Source organism: Vicugna pacos, chromosome 26 (assembly GCF_048564905.1).
Source record: "Vicugna pacos chromosome 26, VicPac4, whole genome shotgun sequence".
Taxonomy (NCBI): Eukaryota; Metazoa; Chordata; class Mammalia; order Artiodactyla; family Camelidae; genus Vicugna; species Vicugna pacos.
Genome location: NC_133012.1, coordinates 17,494,822 through 17,512,573, shown reverse-complemented (window position 1 = coordinate 17,512,573; position 17,752 = coordinate 17,494,822).

The window sequence follows — 17,752 nt, the reverse complement described above, 5'->3', positions numbered from 1 at the left end:
GACACCAACATTATGCCTAAAACGTAGAAGAGGTAGAATTCTGAGATAGAGTGAAGTCTGTTGACTCCTTGGGTACACCCCACCACCTGAGATCACAATGGCTGGAATGACTGTTAAAGATGAGCTTTCAGTACTTATAGGAGATAAAGGTAAGATTCAGACTCAACTGAAAGCACTGAAATATCATAATAAAACATTCTGATATTATGTGAAGTTTCAAATTGAAAACCTTTTACGAACAGAAATCAAGTACAGAATTGGATGTATGTCAATGATAAAATGACTTTTCAGCATAAACCTACTAAACAATAAACGCTGTTTGCAAATCTGTGATTAACTGGTATAAAGAGGGAACTATTTACTTACAGTAGGTAAGATGTAGACTATATTAATGCAAAGAAATACACATTGTGGAGAAAGGCAGGAGGGAGAAATATATATTGTGGGAAAATGGGAGGAAGGGACCGCATGTAAGTTAAATGATTGGAAAAATAAATAGAACAATAACTCTTAAGAGCTACACTCAGGTAAGAATCTCAATTATGACCCGTTGTCATGAATGCATCTTCCTTTTTCTTTAAATGGAAAAAATTTAAAGCAAAGCAGCGTCTCTCATTTTAACGCTGATCATGTTTAATTGTCATTGTTTACAAAGCTTAGCTTAAACAACTCATGGGTGAAAACAAACATGAACTGAACATGGCTATGTTCCTGAAGCCCAATGAGACATTTTCTCTAAATACAAGGTAAAATGAAAAAACTCATTATTTTGCAATAGTCATTAAAATAATACTTTCAAAGATCCACAGTTCCTGCTTATTCAAAGAATTAATTATTTTCAAGAATTTGGCACTGTGCCACAACTGAATAAAATGTTAAGTTCAATTTGCTATTTTTTAGTACAATTGACTAGAATGTAATATAAGCCAATATGCATTTAAAGTAAATTGTATTATCTTTCTCCAGACTGGCCAATCAATAGCAAAAAATAAACAGTCATTATTTATCTTTCTCCCTATGATTCCATTGACTCCTGGATAGTTTTAAAGGTTCATAGTGTTGGGGACATGCTACTCACGGCAATGTGAGGGCAAGGGAAAAAAAGGTACACAGTCTTGGCAGTTCTATACAAGTTAAATAATAACTTATTTGTTGCCACCGAAAAGAGAATTTTCTTGAAAATATTCTAAGTTCATATCTATATTTATACCACTGTACATTTTTGTCTTTTTCAATGACTATTTCTCAGATAAAACACTTTTCTCTTTTTATATTCATTTATATATTGCTAAATCTTCAAAATAAAAGCTTACAGTTTAGGGTATTCTTTTAAATTTCTATATCCCATGATTCACAGTGGATTTTCATTCAAGTGAGTAAGTGTAGAAATGGGTATTTTAGCAAGAAAATTCTCCAAGGCAGCCCTTCCACTCTGCGACTTACAGCAGGAGCCCATGGGGAGTTCTGCAGTGGAAAACCCAATTTATCTGGCATTGCTGTTGTCTTGGGGAACCAGCATCTTTTACAAATTTAAGACCCAACTGATCTCTCACATCTCCCCAAAGAAATAAGATTGTATTTTACGTAAATGCATGTCCAATGACATTTAAGCTTACGCCACATACCGTAAAAATACAGTCAAGCACAGACATTGTTTTTTAAAAGTTACTCATGTCCAAAATGAACCATATATCCATGTATATGTATATATCTGAGAAATAACTATTATAACACAATTCTAACAAAAAAGACAAAGTCTTATTACTTAAAGTATTAACATTTAGACTAAGAACATACGAGGACATGTCGGGGACTGGAGCAGCTCACCTTAAATAAAGGTCATTCTATTGCCAGATCTTGAATTACAACTAAATTTAGCCTCGGACCTCAGAAATGAAGATAAATGGTGGAACTTCTGCACAGTGTTAACTTATATTTTTAAAGAAATCCTTGTTATTCTTCTTAAACTTTGCTCTACATAAAACACTGGCCCTTGGCATGCAGCTTAAATCAGCTAGTCTGTGATAATCATTCTCCCTCTTTCTTCATTAAGATTAGAAAAAAGTACTCTGAAAGATCTTCATGAACCACAACTTTACTAATGTGTGTTTATTTGTATATTGCATTTATGAATGAAAATTTAGAATAAAAAATCAGAGAATTTGTATTGAATGCTTGATTCATTATTATTTTGTTTTCAGTTTTCCCAAAAATCTCCCATTTACAGAAAACATCATTTTCTTTTTATAGGATACAATCTGATTTCTATCACACCTTCTCTCTAAAAAACAGCGGTCTCTCAAAGATTAATGATGACACTGTAATCACCAAATCTAGTGGCCTTTTCCCTGTTGTTACTTTCATTATGTACAGCATTTGAGACACCTGCCTGCCATTCTTTCTTGAAACATTGTTTTTTCTTTTCTTTTCAATTTTTCTTTTTTGCCTTTGCTTTAACCTACTGAATAAATGCTTGGAAAGTTGAAGTCCAACAGACCAACAGCTGTACCTGCATGCTAGCTGTGGGACCCTGAAAAATTCCTAACTTCTCTAATCTTGATTTCTCCACTACCCAATAGAGATTAAAATAATGAGACATTACTGAATTTTACAGGGATAATATCTGTAAAGTGGTTAGATCTATACCAGGTCCCTGGTAAAAGGATAATAAATATTAGCCATCACCATTATCATTATTCACCAACACTATTCTGTTCTGGTTCTTCTATCTCTGTCCTGGCTCCTTCTCTGTTTCCATATTCTAATTTGTAAACTCACTCATTTCTGATCATTGCTTTGCTTTTTTTTTTCACTTCTGTCTCACAGAAATCTAATCCATTGCAAAGAATAAGATTATTAAATTAAATTGTTGAAAATCAGCAGAAATTATTTTAACTCCTCTTCAGCAACGAGACCTTGCCCTACCTCAGAGAAGACCCCTCCATGGGCACTGCTCTAGAGACTGTCTCAGTCTGGCATACAAGCTTTCTGTGTTTATAGCCGCAAACTGCCTTCTGATCTCACTGACTTGGTCAGCTATTTCACGCATTCAGTAAACAGGTATTGAGGACCTTTCACACGCGCTCGGGTTACAGTGGTAAAACACAAACAATACTCCTACTTTCGCTCCACTCACATCATAAACAAAGGAGGTCTATGATTTTTTTAAAAAGTTAGTAAGAACAAACAAATAAAACAGGATGACATGATGGAGGATAAATGAGAAGTTTCGTTTTAGGGATGTAAGCAAGGAGAGCCTCTCTGTGGAGCAGATGTTTGACCCCAGATCTGAGTGACAACAAGAGACCAACTATAGGAAGGTCTGAGCTCGGAGCCTTCCCGATAGAAGCGAGGCAGACCCCAAAGTTAACCACCTCAACATACTTTGTACACTCAAGGCAAAATGTGTCTCTGGCTGACTCATGATGTTCACTTCGTTTACTTTCCAATTTTCCATATTACTGCCATTTTTCATGACTATCTCTAATTCTCTTTGTTGAAATAAAACCCATTCTTCAAATCCTGATACAGATGCAACCCTGAAGTTTCCTCTTTTCATCAAAATTATATGGGTTCTTTCTGTTCTTTAGAATCTATCTCCTTGGGCTTTGATTGTATTCCAACATTTATGTGCTCATCTGTGTACTTCACTCATGCCTTCTAATAAATTGCAAATTTCCCGAGGACAAGGTTAATAATAATGCATATTTTTCTGTTCTCTACAAATCTAGTGTTGTGCCTTAAACACAAAAGTTGTTCAAAAATACTCTTAGAATTTGAGAAAACTGTATTTTATTTAAGCCTCAGAATACAGTTTACTGAAGTCTGTATTGATTGTAATGGCTCCCAATCGCCCCCTAGAAAAAGACCACACTGTTTCACAGGCATACAGAACTCTTTGTGATCGACTTTAGCTTCCCCTTTGAAGCTTATCTTATTTACACTGGGCTTTTATTTCTTTCTGTTATCTAGCCATAGTGAACTGTTGCACTTCTGGTCCTGGGTTATGCCTTGTCTCCGTATTCCCTTTGCACAAGCCCTTGGATCTGTCTGCTTGCACTCTGCACTCCCAGTTCCCACCTGCAAGCAATCCAGTACTTTCTACATCAGCCTAAGCATCACCTCCCCGCCAGAAGCATTCCTTTATCGCTCTCTATCCCACTGTGACCTAGAGGCCCATTACACGTACTTCCTAAACCCCTGTGTTTATTCCTATCACAGCACCGAAGCATAATGATCTACTTATTTATTTCTCTGACTACACTAGAAATTTCTCAGGAACTGGACTAAATTTTCACTTTTACATTTTCACTGAGAACACAGTTCCTGGTATTTAATCAGTATTTAATAATATCTTTGAATAAGTGAATGGACTGATCAATCACACATCCCACAAGAGCATCTTTCACTCACTGCTGCATCCCCAGTGCCTGTAACAGTGCTCAGGCAAATGGTCAGTGCTCCATAAATATCTGTTAATTAAATGAATAAAATGTTACACTGATCATTATCTATTTTCTTCTATTTTTTTTCAAGACTGTGTCAGGTACTAAGGGGATATACTGAAATGAGTAGAAGATGATATTTTCTCTCCAGGAACTTAGGATCTTGTTGGAAATAGACTACGTTCACATACTTTAAAAATGGGAAACTAACAGCACAGGTTGCTTATAGATAACACGTAACATTTATTGACTTAACTCAAGATAGTGGAAACAACATTGTGTATGCACTGAAGTGAAACTGGATTTAGTTATTGTGTAATTATGGGCAAATTCCTAGACATTTCTCATCTTCAGAGTCACCCAGTGTAACTGAGGACCGTAATACATTTTGGTTTTGGGGGGAGGATGTGCCAAGAAATAGTCTTAGACACTTTGATATCTATTGTCTCGTCTCAAGTGGCCCTAGTAAAGTATCAAACATTTTTTTCAAAATTCAAAAAATTATTTTTGTGCCATTTATTCTTGATGCTGTTCACATAAAGTCTAAAGCTAATTAAAGATACAGTCCCTGCTCTGCAGTGAGCATGTTTGTTCCAGATTATAATTGAAATATTCTCTATTTCTTACTGGTTACATGAATTATTTATGCAGCAAAACTTCCTTCTTAAATTATATAAGGCTGCTGCATATACACAGTTCCTCCCAAAAATATGAATTACTATTTAGACTTAATTCTTAAACAGTGTTTATAGGGACTCCTTAAGTGAAAAATTACATATATGGATAAAAAAAATTGCAGAATGACATACAAAGATAAAAAAACAATTGCTGAAAGACAGCTTTAAAGTACTGAACTGAATCTAATGTCTTTCAAAAAGAGGGAAGATTTATGTGTTCCTTGCCACTTGAAAATTGTCCCAAATGACAATATATGTTATTCCTATGTTATCACTATGTACTAAGTCAAAAATGAGGGCATGGGGTACTGATGCTTTGATTTAAGCATGTACTTTACTATGGTATATTTTAAGCAAGAGGCAAGTTTAGTTATGCAAACCATCTGTGGAAACCCCTCTGGATATATTGTGATGGGCAATATAAATCTCATTCCCATAAAATGGGTCAGGGTGCTCATCAAATGTGAATAATAAAATGGCACTGAGATGAATCACATAAATTTGACAGCACAATCATCAGATTTACTTTAAAATCTATTTTTAAAAGATTTCTTTTTTGTAAGTCTGTTTAAAAATTAACATCTATGTTAACAGGAAAAGGAAATTACAGTAAACATCTGTATGTTCATATACAGGTCGGTACGAATCCATGAGTAGTGAAAAAGAAAGGCTCTGTGCAACCAAGACAAGTAAGCAATGCAGGGGGTTTTGTGGGATGAGCTGTGGGCCGTGGGTCCTGGGGATGAGGAGCAAGTGGTCTGATTCAGCACAGCCATCAAGGAAGATCATCTTGCTCTGGGTACTATTTTCAGGCTTCTCCACTGAGACAGGTGTGTGGTTTTTTTTTTTTTTTTTTTTTTTTTTTTTGGCTTTGTGGTCCCTGTGTTTTCTTCCCTTGGCTCCTAGTATATCCTGTGGACTTTCACCTGCGGTGCAGCCAGAACAATTTTTTTTCTGGGTCTGGTCATATGGGCCACATCATTTCTTGCTATCCTTGATAAAACTGTATTAAATTATTTTTCTTCAAGACAGTGTCTGCCACATGAATTTTACCATACATGTGGGTGCACTTGACTACTCTTGTCTACCCAAGGCAAGTTGTACAACTGTCTTCTCAGACAGGAACCATCTTATTCATCTCATTAGATGGAGAGAATCTGTTGAGAAGGGTAACCAACACCTAAAATATCTCAATTTTGTCAAAATCTGTTAAATATTGACACCACAAACTATAGGCGTAAGTGTGGCACCAAAGAACTCAACTCTAAGCAGTATTTTTTCATGTATAAAAAAATAGGTCATGATTAGAGTACATTACTTATCAGTAATTTATGTGAAGATAAATCAATTACATATATAGGACTTGGCATAATGCTTTATATGTCTCATACAGGTCCATAAATGCAGTTATCATAATTAGCATAACAAAATCATAAGTAATTGCTAAAAGAAACTCCAATCAAAGGTCCAGCAGACAGGACTTAGACTTGGCGCTAGTCTGCAGGGTTAAAGTGTGCAAAGGTAGAGTAACCACGCGTCCTCTTTTTTCTCAGGACAGATGCAATATATGTCTGTAGTCCCAGCATAATGATTAGTTAATAACACACCCTTCTGTCCTCAAATGTCAAAGTTCAGATGGTAAATTCAAAGCCTGTTCTTACTCCTAGGGTACAGAATCACTGAGTGCAGTGCTAGAGGAGGTATCCAGGGAATTCGGCAAGAAAGAAAATAGGTCTTTACTTTCGTGGAAATCCAAGCAGGAGTAAAAAGTGATGTTTTCAAGAGTAAAATGAGACAGGAAGAAGCCTGTAATCAATTCAGGGGTCTGGACCTCCCACGATGGTGTGTAAGGACGGACTTAGGTAGTTAGCCTCAGAAACTGGTGCGGCTCTGAGACGAGGCTGTGGCTTACCCCTCAGAAAGAGGTCAGCTAGCAAAAAAGCAAGGCAGAAACAGTTCTCATAAGAGTCAGAGTTCTAGGAAATCGATTAGGTCAGAAACAAAGCACACAGAGCCCAGAAGGGAAGACAGCATGTATAGTAAAAATAACAGAAACAGTATCATTGAAAGCTACGTATGTGTATTATTTCCTTCAGTTCTCTGATACGGAACTTGGTATCAGTCTTAATTTCAAGTCCTGTCTCTGTCACTTACATCCACGTCACTTTGCCTAAGTTATTATTTAACTTTATCATAACTCAGTATCTTGATTGTTGAAGTAGGAATAATAATACATACCTCACTGGTTTATGGTAATAATTAAATTTATATATATATGTATATATATTTATTTTATATATATATACATATATATGTATATATATTTTATATATATACATACATATATATGTATATATATATATATATATATAGAGAGAGAGAGAGAGAGAGAGAGGGAGTATGTCAGAGACAATATAGACCAAACACATAGATTCTAGCAAGTAAGAAGAACACATTAGTGTTGCTATTATTAGGATGATTATGAAAAGTGTAATTTGAAATGGAGGCTTTATTCTAGGAGCAAAGCCAAAGTCAAGCTTCTCCCACTTGGATTAAAGTCAGAACCAGATTGTAAATCAGGTTTCCTTAGTCCTAAATCACCTGATCTACAGCCTTTCACACTGCCATGCTAATTTCAGGCATGCAATGTGAGATAAAGCTTTAGTGCAAGGGGAACAGATGCTTCAAGTGTAGGTTAAGAGATACAGAAGCTAGGAAATAAACAATCCTTGATAATCTCTCTGAACCATGTGCTTGATAGTATTTGTCTTCTAGGAAATTCCACATATTCACAGAATATTGATGTTACCTAAATCATCAGATTTGCAGGAAAGCTGAGAGCTGAGAATTGACACTGTTGAGCATTCTAGAACGGCTCCTATTTTCTTTCCCAGAAACATGATATGTGTGGAATGTGACAACTTCAGCTATTATAGTAACGTGACAAAATTATAGATTATCTAAAATTAATTAAATGTACTTCATGAAACTAGTTGCATCAATTTGAGCTTTAGAGAAAGCTTTTCCCCTCCTATAAGAAGTACAAGTGATATGGATGTGGAAAAAATGTATTTCTAATACAAAATTTACTTCAGTACATGTACTGGCCTAATGTCTATTTATTCTTGCCTGGAGAAGGAGCTAAGTTAAATCTTGCTTTCCTCTGTGATGGCCAGCTGTCGGTAAGTCAACCTTAAAACAGTGGAGCTACCTTGGTGGACTGGTCTCCGAAAGACTCATGGAACACTCATTAGTTTTTGCCTATTTCCTTGGATATTTTAGAGCAATAATTCCAAAGACTTAAGGACATGAGGAGATAATTAATTATCTTTAGAATTTAGTACTTCTCAAATATCCTATTATATACACTACAGTTTCAGGTCAATCCTAGAAGCTATACAGCAGTGGACCAGTCATTATTTCTCTTGTTAACAGTAAATCCTTCCAAGACTACATATTTAAACTTCATTGTAAATGTAAGGAACCTTGGCCCCAATTTTGAATTTGAATCAGAACTGGCTATTCTCATGACTAAAATAGGGCTATTTAGTTATTAAATCTTGTATTGACCAAATAGTTACAGCTATTGTGTTCTGTGCCCAGTTCACTCCATTTCTGGGAATCATCTTGTTTTCCTTTGCTCCATTTATATGTTACAATGGAAGCTGTCATGTTTTTACAAGAGGACCTTTTTTATCTGGTAACAGGCAATGTGCCCAGCGATGGGTCCCTGACTCAAGCTGGGCAAATCAGCTCTCTCCACAAAAATGTTACCTTGGAGCCAAGAAAATTTTATGGAGGGTTCCTCCAGGAGACTGAACAGGAACATGTAAACTTGGAGTTTGTTGTAACCAAACTTTCAACCATGTGGATTAAAAAAGAAGATAATGCCAGGCCTAGGCCTGCGGAAGGAAAGAGAGATGTAAGATGAAGACGGAGTCTTGTTCTTATTCAACTGCCTGTGTTTATTTTATTCCTGAGGCTCTGCTGTATCTCTCCCCTTAATTTTCATCCAAAACTCATGTAATCTACTGAATTTTCTTGTCTATTTAAGATCATTGGGCTAGATTCACATTTCTTGCATTCAAGAGTCTTCACTAAAGCATGCCATGGTTCTGTTGAGGACTTGGAAAAACATCATAAATATTTACCACTGGAAGATATCATCAGTGATCTTCTGTCTCATTATTTCTGAGATATTAGATAAAAAAGATGGCACACATCATTAAACAGGTTTGGGAAAAAATGAGTTGAACAAAGCTAAACTTTTTTCTTTCTTTTTTTCCCTTCTTGACTATACTCTCAGAGCCTTTAAAATGCCCTCTGCATTGTGAATCTCTAAGGCCACAGCATTTTGTGAAGCATTTTGTACCCATGTGAGATCCTGGACTCTTCTGCGAGGTGTATCACCAGAAACAGTACTTCACAGAAAACCCTCTCCAAATGCTGATCTATCCCAACTGCGTAAAGAAGAAATCAAGGCCAAGACATTTTATTTAACCCAACCCATAACCAAAAGAGAACCAGCACTAAATACAAATTTGTATGGGTGCCACAGGACTGCCAGTGTCTCAGAGTGATAAACTGAGAGCGTTACTTTACATAAGAAATTTGGCAACAGATGTCACTGGAACAGAAGGAGCAACTGACAGACAAGACCCCTTGAGCATAACTGTTTCACCTCGACAGACTCCTTAAAAAGAGACCACTGAGCCAAGTGACCTGAAGACTCTTCACTGAGCGCCGACTCTATCTGCTAAGAGCTGGCCCAGATGGACCCTGCCGGAGGGCCTGTGGGAGCAGAGGGTGGCTTCCCACTCACATTTGCCTTGTCCCTTGCTGGCCAGAGACTGCAGCTCATGCTGAGATGCCTCCTTCTAGAACTTCTCCTTGGAGTGGTTTGTTACCCCGTTTCCTGTTTTCCCCACTTTGACTAACCTATACTGTGTGCTAATTGTGTGCAACAAACCCAGTGACGAGTGGCCACATTCTGTATGTCCCCAATGCCATGACTTGCCTGGCCTTGCCACTGGGCCCTGTGACAGAGAAATGGAATTATGTATGTGATTTGAGCTCTCTTTATTAAAGGAGCTGTATTTTCTTTGCACTTAAGTTGTTGTATCTGAACTTTGGCCCGGTATTTTCAGAGAGAGGGAGGGACAGAAACAGAGAAACAGAGTCGGGGAAGGGCAGAGAGGAAATATGGACTTAGAATTCACAGAAGTTCTAAGAAGACATGATTTCAATAATATTTCTTTGCTAATTTCTAAAGCAGAATCTAAACTGTGAATCTCACCAGTTACTTAGTCATATAAGAAACAATTTCAAAGAAGAAGAAAATCTATTTATACCATCTGGAAACAATAATAGGAAAACATATTTACGGAAATCAAAATACTCTTGACTAATATGCCTTCAGTTTCTACTAGCAAGTCTGCAGACACCAGCTTTCACTAAAACGTAGCTCTAGTTAAAATCCTTCTTTTCAATATTGTGTTTTTAACTGAAAATTTGTATGATTTAATTTTGTTACACGGAGAGTAGACAGTGACTTCAAGTTTCTCACAGTCAATAAATGTTTCTCTTCTCTTTACTTTCTTCCTCCCACCCCTCAATACAATCACAGATTATTTTTCCAGTCCTCCAAACACAGTCATCACAAGCTTCATATGGTCACTTAATACTTCTAATTATTAAAGCAAGTTAATATATAAACATAAACAAAACCAAACCAAACAAAGACCAGGTACCTAAAAGATGCTACAGTTTGTAGAGCATGGACTTTAATAAGTGGCAATAAATGATGGATATTCATAGATGGCTACTTACAGTCACCTTGGGTCTTCAGAGGAAGAGGTGTGAAGAAGACCAGCTTTATAGACGCTGTCATGAACTTACCTGCAGCGTCACGTAGTACAACCTTGTTAAAGCTCATGTTTCCGACCCAGCACAGAAGGGGCAGCACCATTCAACAAGTAACCCCAGACAGACTCTGGATCTCCCGTTTCATACCCCATTTCTTCAGGTCATATCCTCCAAACAGTCACACCATCCGATAATTCTGCCTCCCAATTTCACAAACATTTCTCTAGTTAGAACTTGATCGTCTCTTGGCCAAGATTGTTTCAGATTCTTTTTCTCTCCTTTCCTCTATATTCTACCTTGTCACCAAAAGGATTGTGATTTTTAATCTTTGTTACTGTAACAATAAATGTAGCTTTTAATTTTGTTGCTTTGTTGAACAATTATGAACAACAAGGTATTGTGCTGAAAAAGTCCCCTAACACATACTATTCCACAAAATTGTCACAATAACTTTGAGCTGGATATCCTTATTTACCACACTTGCAGTAAATGCCAGAACCAGAATCCCAAAGAAATCCTTGTGTGCCACTTTGAAATAAGTAGGCTCCTGGTAAATATTTAATGGAGATCAAATGTCTTTCCCTTGAGCTCACCACCACCTAACAGCTCCTGATTAATGAAATGAGAAGGGAAGGCATTTGCTAAGTAATAATCAATGCAGAAGTTCACTTTTCATCTAAAATATCTATAAGGAATCGCAGGCGCAATTTTATGGGCAATAAAGCAGTTTTTTTTTTTAAAAAAAAAGCTTTAGAAAGAAACAAAAAAGCAAAGATATTCTAAACACCGGTTGAAGGCAACAGTTTTACAAGCCAGGCCATCAAGAAGTCAATGTGAGAACACAGACCATAAAACACTACCTTTATATTTCCTTATATTCTGAACCGAGGGGGACACCATATTAGTCATCTTGGATTTTAAATTTGTTTTGAGCAACATTTTGTATAAATCCAGTCTAGATAATGGTCAAAGTCTGTCTGAATCCCAGCAAAATCAAAGAGGACATCCATGATCATGTGTTCTCTGAGAGAAGCTACTGCGTCAAGTACATGGTGCCGTTTCCTGGGATCCTTACACCACTATTTGCCAACGGTCTTACTTGGAATATTAGTTCCACGTTGTACTTATAAGTATTTAAAGTCTTATTATAAAAGGATTTGGTGTTGCAGTAAGGCTAGGAAACAATGCATCAGTTAGGGCAGAGCTTCTCACACATGTGCACTATCATGCCATGGGTTACAGCAGAGGGAGATTTGGAACACCTTAGCCCTTCGTGTGCCCAGGGCACTGTGACGCCAGAGACAGAGATGATCAGCTTCATTTACACACCCCGGAATACTGAACAAATTGTGTTATTTTCCACAAGGCTGTGTTATTTTCCAAAAAGGCTGAAACATTGAGCTAGTTTTTTTTTTTGTTTCTAGAAACAGACATCACCTCTTGATAAACTGACCAAAAAAAGGGAACTCGTTGATAACACCAACAAACATGCATATAATGGGTGAAAATGTACATTGTCAAAGGACACTGCCATTCCATGTAAAGGCAGTTAAGTCTAGGTGGTCAGAAGCAGCCAGACTGGCCCTACTCGGGTTAAAGAAAAGAAAATAGGACTTTGGGTTTTCAGTAGTGCTTTTGTTTTGTTTTGATTAAGTTTAATTGTTTTACTTAATTTTTAAAAATTTTAATCTGCATTATAAATCATACAGAAAACATATATGCATATTCTCTGTGTGGTCAAAAACAATAGCTACTTGATCACAGAACCTTTATTCATAACATTTCAAGAAACCAAAGCTCTACGAAGCATACTTTGGTAAATTTGTCTTATAACTACATTTGCTTAAGAGGCCTGTTCTTACACATTTCAACTGCATTTGAATAAAATTAAAAAGCAGAGAAATGTAGAAACATAATTAACAGTTTTAACAAGAAGTTATAAATTATCAAGTTGGTAATCATCACAACTTCACTTTTGTACTAGTTAATCTTTTAACTCTGGTGAGAAATTGGAGTGAACGTGAGAAGAGATGAAAACTGTAGCTCTCAGCACAGTGGCTGCTTAACAAATGGGATGTTTTAAATTCTTTATCAGAAAGACTACCAGAACTCAGAGCCCATCTGAAACTGCCAGGCTTCTTAAACATAAATTAAAAGCAAAAGATAAACACTAGTAAGGCGAAAACATATCCACATTGGCTCATGTTTCTCCCTGATTTTTCCCATCCATGTGAAGGCAGCCACCGTCCTCTGAACTGCTCAATCGAATCACTATACTTTCGGGGTGTGCTCATCTCGCCAAACCGGTACTAAGTTGATTTGTTTATTCCACCTCCAATAACAAGTTACATGTATGCAATTCTGTCTATTTTCATCTTACCAGCCTGGTTCAAGCCATTATCATTTGTTCTCCACTCTGTGGTGGTCTACTCACCAGTCTCCCATGGAAACGAATCCCGTCTTCCTTTAAAAGCAATCTCCAAACAGGAACTAAAAAAAAAAAAAAAAAAAAAGCAATTAATAGGCTTAAAAATCTTCCTGCTGTAAAACTGTCAGTCCCATTCCAATACTCTTTAAAATCAGGGTTTCTGATTATGACCTCTAATGCCACCTTCTGTGATTTGTTCCCTATTATTTCTCCAGCTTTAACCTATTGCCCCCTTCCCAGAATATACAGCAAATAGCTTAGGTCTCCTGCACACGTTCACTGGGATTTAGGATGCTCTTCTGCTGCTGTTTTCAAGTCTTACCTCCCTTCACCTGTCAGGTTCCAATCTCAGTATTACTCTTCCTTTGAGAGCTTTGACAAGAAAATCAAAACAACTCTTTCCCTTCCTCCAGACCCTCAACATTCACTATTAAAGCATCTCATTTGCTTCCTTTGTGGAATTTCAGAATTGTAGATTATATATACATATATCTTTATTACTTGTCTCCCACAATAGATGCATCCTATGGAAGCAGACACTTCATGTTCTTTAGTCATAACTGTGCACTCTGTGCCTAGTTGCTTGCCTTCCGTCTAACAGGTCTCAGGACAAATGTGTTAAATGAATGAATGAATGATGATTGGGTCTCTCTTGTCCTCATAGTTATTCTTCACAGGAAAGAAGTTCTTTAGGGTTCCTGGACCCAGTTCCAATGCGTGTGTTTGGTGCGGGTCTTCCTCACACAGCAACAACCAATTCTCAGACACCATCATCAGGGTGCAGAGCCTCCATGCTCTCTGGATATGCCACTCTCCCAGAAACTCCATGCATTAGCCAATCTGGAAGCTCTCTAAACCCTCTCCTCAGGGGTTTTCATGGAGGCTTCATTACACAGGCCTGGAAAATTAAATGGCTGGCCCCTGGCAGTTAACTCAACCTCCAGCCCCTCTGCACACCTGGAGGTTGGGCTGAGACTGAAACGTCCAACCCTCCAGTCACCTGGTTGGTTCTTCTGACAACCAGACCCCAACCTAAGGTGATCTAGGGGCTTTCCAAAAGTCGTCTCATTAAAGTACCAAAAAACACCATTCTCTCTCTCATCACTTAAGAAATTCCAAAGGCTTTAGGGATGAAGACCAACTATATATTTATTATAAATCAAAATACCACAGGGGCTTCTTATCTCACTGCTGCTTTCTCTATCCCCCAAAGCAATGAAAACTCCTGACAAATGCCCGTTCTGATTACATAACTGACTCAAATGATGGCAAAGTGAACTGCGTGCTGGGTGTTAGTCTCCTGGGGAAACTGGGCTATGTGCGCCTCTCCACGCTATCAGGTAGTAATAAGGACAGAAGATGCTTCGTTGCTATCTTGCTTTCACTCTTAGAAGTCATTTCCAATGAGGAGTCTTCTAGAAAATTATCAGTTTACCCTGCATTCAGATCATATAAGTGCTGTATGTTACAGCTACATTAAAGCACCTCATAGGAAAATATGCAGTAAAATACCAATCCCTTTCTTGTCTTCCCTTTTTGAGAAATGTTGACTTTTATATATTGGACAGTATAATCCTGCTGCTCTCCAAACAGCCTAACACCATTCAATTAAGAAAACTTCCCAGCTGGCATAGCCAATAAATATTTGAATTTTTCTAAATGTTTTTCAGGATCTTTCTTGAGTCCCAAGGCCCCCAGTTTTCACAATATTGCAATCTGAATGTGAGTTTCTTTTCATAGCCTCAAGGTTAGCAAAAGAAGTAGAATGAACTTTTTTTTTTAGATTACAATTTCTCAAAAATAGTGTGTAGAAAAAAAGCAAAGAGTATGTCTTGAAATTATTCAGCAATCACTTTTAAAATACTTATATTTAAATCAATGTTTTGGAAAACATTTATAAAAGAATTCAATTATCTTTGGTTATAAATATGAATTTAAATAAATCAGTTGTTGCTAAAATACAGAAGATCATTTTGGCTTCCATAAGAATATAATAAAGCTTTGCTGTTTCACATAAATTTGATGCTGAGGACATCTCTTCTTATCCAGGAATAAAACATAAATGACATAATAAATAATACAAGAATATTGAAACATAAAGCAACTAGAGATTTTATCATTCATTAATATAAATTACTCATCTTGATGATTTTATGAAATAATATTTAAGTGATCTTATATAATATTTTATGAAACTCAAAGGGCTGAATCATCTGGTGGTTAGTAGTTAAAAAAAAAGAAAAACCTCAAGAGGTGAAGACTTGCTGATACTCCACGGGATTGTTTCCTAGGGCTATTCTGACAAAATATTACCAACTGGCTGGCTTAAACAACAGAAATTTATTGCCTCAAAGTTCTGCAGGCTGGAAATACAACATCAAGGTATCAGCAGGGTTGGTTCCTTCCAGAGGGTCTGAGAATCTGTTCCAGGCCTCTTGTTCAGCTTCTGGTGGTCTGCTGGCAATCTCTGGCACTTCTCGGCTTGTAGGACCATCACTCTGATCTTCATATGCCTTCATTTTCAGGTGATGCTTTCCCCGTGTGCAGGCCTCTATGCACACGTTTCCTCCTTTTTGTAAGGACAACAGTCATACTGGATTAGGGTCCACCTTAATGATCTCATCTTAACTGTTACATCTGCAGTGACCCTATTGCTAAATAAAGTGTCATTTTGAGGTACTGGGGATTAGAACTTCAATATGTGGATTTTTGTGGGGATAAAATTCAACTCCTAACTCTTACTATCTATGAAGAATTTGCACTTAATTTCTTCATTTAATCCACATACTAGCCCCATAAGAGGTGTCATTATTTCCACTTTTAAGTAAAGAGACTACAGTAATTTAAGGAAATTAAATTATCCAGAGTCACACAAGAGGTAAATGCCAGATCAAGGAGTTAAAGCAAGACTTCACTGAATCCAGGCCCCATGTCTTCAGAATGACATTTCAAAACTCCTAAACAAACACAACTTTCAAACCAATTTCATTATAGCATATGTCTAAAAGTAGCCATATGTATTCCCAAAGAGTCACTATTTAAAAGGATGGTCATATTTATGGCATTGTTTATGGTGACAGTTTCATGGGTGTACACTATCTTCAAACTCATCAAGATATATACATTAAACATGTACAGAGTTTTTGTATGTCAATCATATCCCAATTTTTTAAAAAAATGCAGTAGGGAGAAATAAATACAAGTCAGCAATATGAAAAAAATGACAGGGGTAGAGAAATGGCATGTAGATATTTTGAAAGAAGTATTATTATTTATCCCCCAAAGATTTTTCTTTTTTATGGCTTCCCTGCTGCATATGCATAAGTAGCAAATAGAAAATAATATCCAAACTTAGTCTTCCTGAGTCATAACTCAAAAGACGCTAACGAAACAAAGACACAAGTCTGTGTCTTATAAAACCTCACCTCTAATCCAGGCAGCTCTTCTGTGACTTGTGACTTCATCTTTGAAATTTTGGACCAGATAATATATTCCTTTGCAATCAACTTTATAATATTGAAAAATATCTAATATATTTTATTATAAGGCCTTTTCAAGCCGTTAACTTCTATTACAAATACGTGTAACTCTTCTGGATATGATCATTTTATGCCTATGTGCACTTACGTTTGATTGCAGGGTTAGTTTACTAGCAAATTTTGATTGCTGTTTATATTTACTTTCCCTATACTTTTTCTCATCTTTTGGTTCTCAAAAATCTAAATTGGTAGTCACATTCTGGAATGTTCCCTCAAGCTCATGGCTATGAATGTTAAACCAAATACTTCCCTGGTCCTATGTTAAAATATATTGAAAGCAAACAAAATTAACTTTACTACTTGCTCCAAGAAACACTTGCTCTTGACAGATAAGATTGAAGGAACCAAAATAGCTGTTTATCAAGACTAATGGCTGCTCCTAATACTCATTTCAAAATCCTCCCTTTACTGTGCCCATCAATCTAAAGCTTTTATATTACAATTTCTGTCCAATTCCAACAAGCTTCAAGTCTTCAAATAACTGCCTTAAAAGTTATATATCCAAAGCTAAAAACAATATAAATATCTTCTCTTGATTTTCCCCTTTTGAGACACAACTAAAATTATGTCAAGGTGATGTTCTATTTTACTGCAATCTGTGTAATGAACTTAACCTTTTTGTAACAGAATTTTCCAGGAGTCTTTTGTAGAGCTGATAGTCAGCAACTGAAAATAGAGCATCTGGAAATATGTAAACTTCCATTTGTAACAATTGTGGTGGTGGCTGTAATAGTAGGTACAGCAGGAGCAGCCGTAGAAGGAAAAATCACATTGGCAATAGTAAGTGCTTCATGTGCT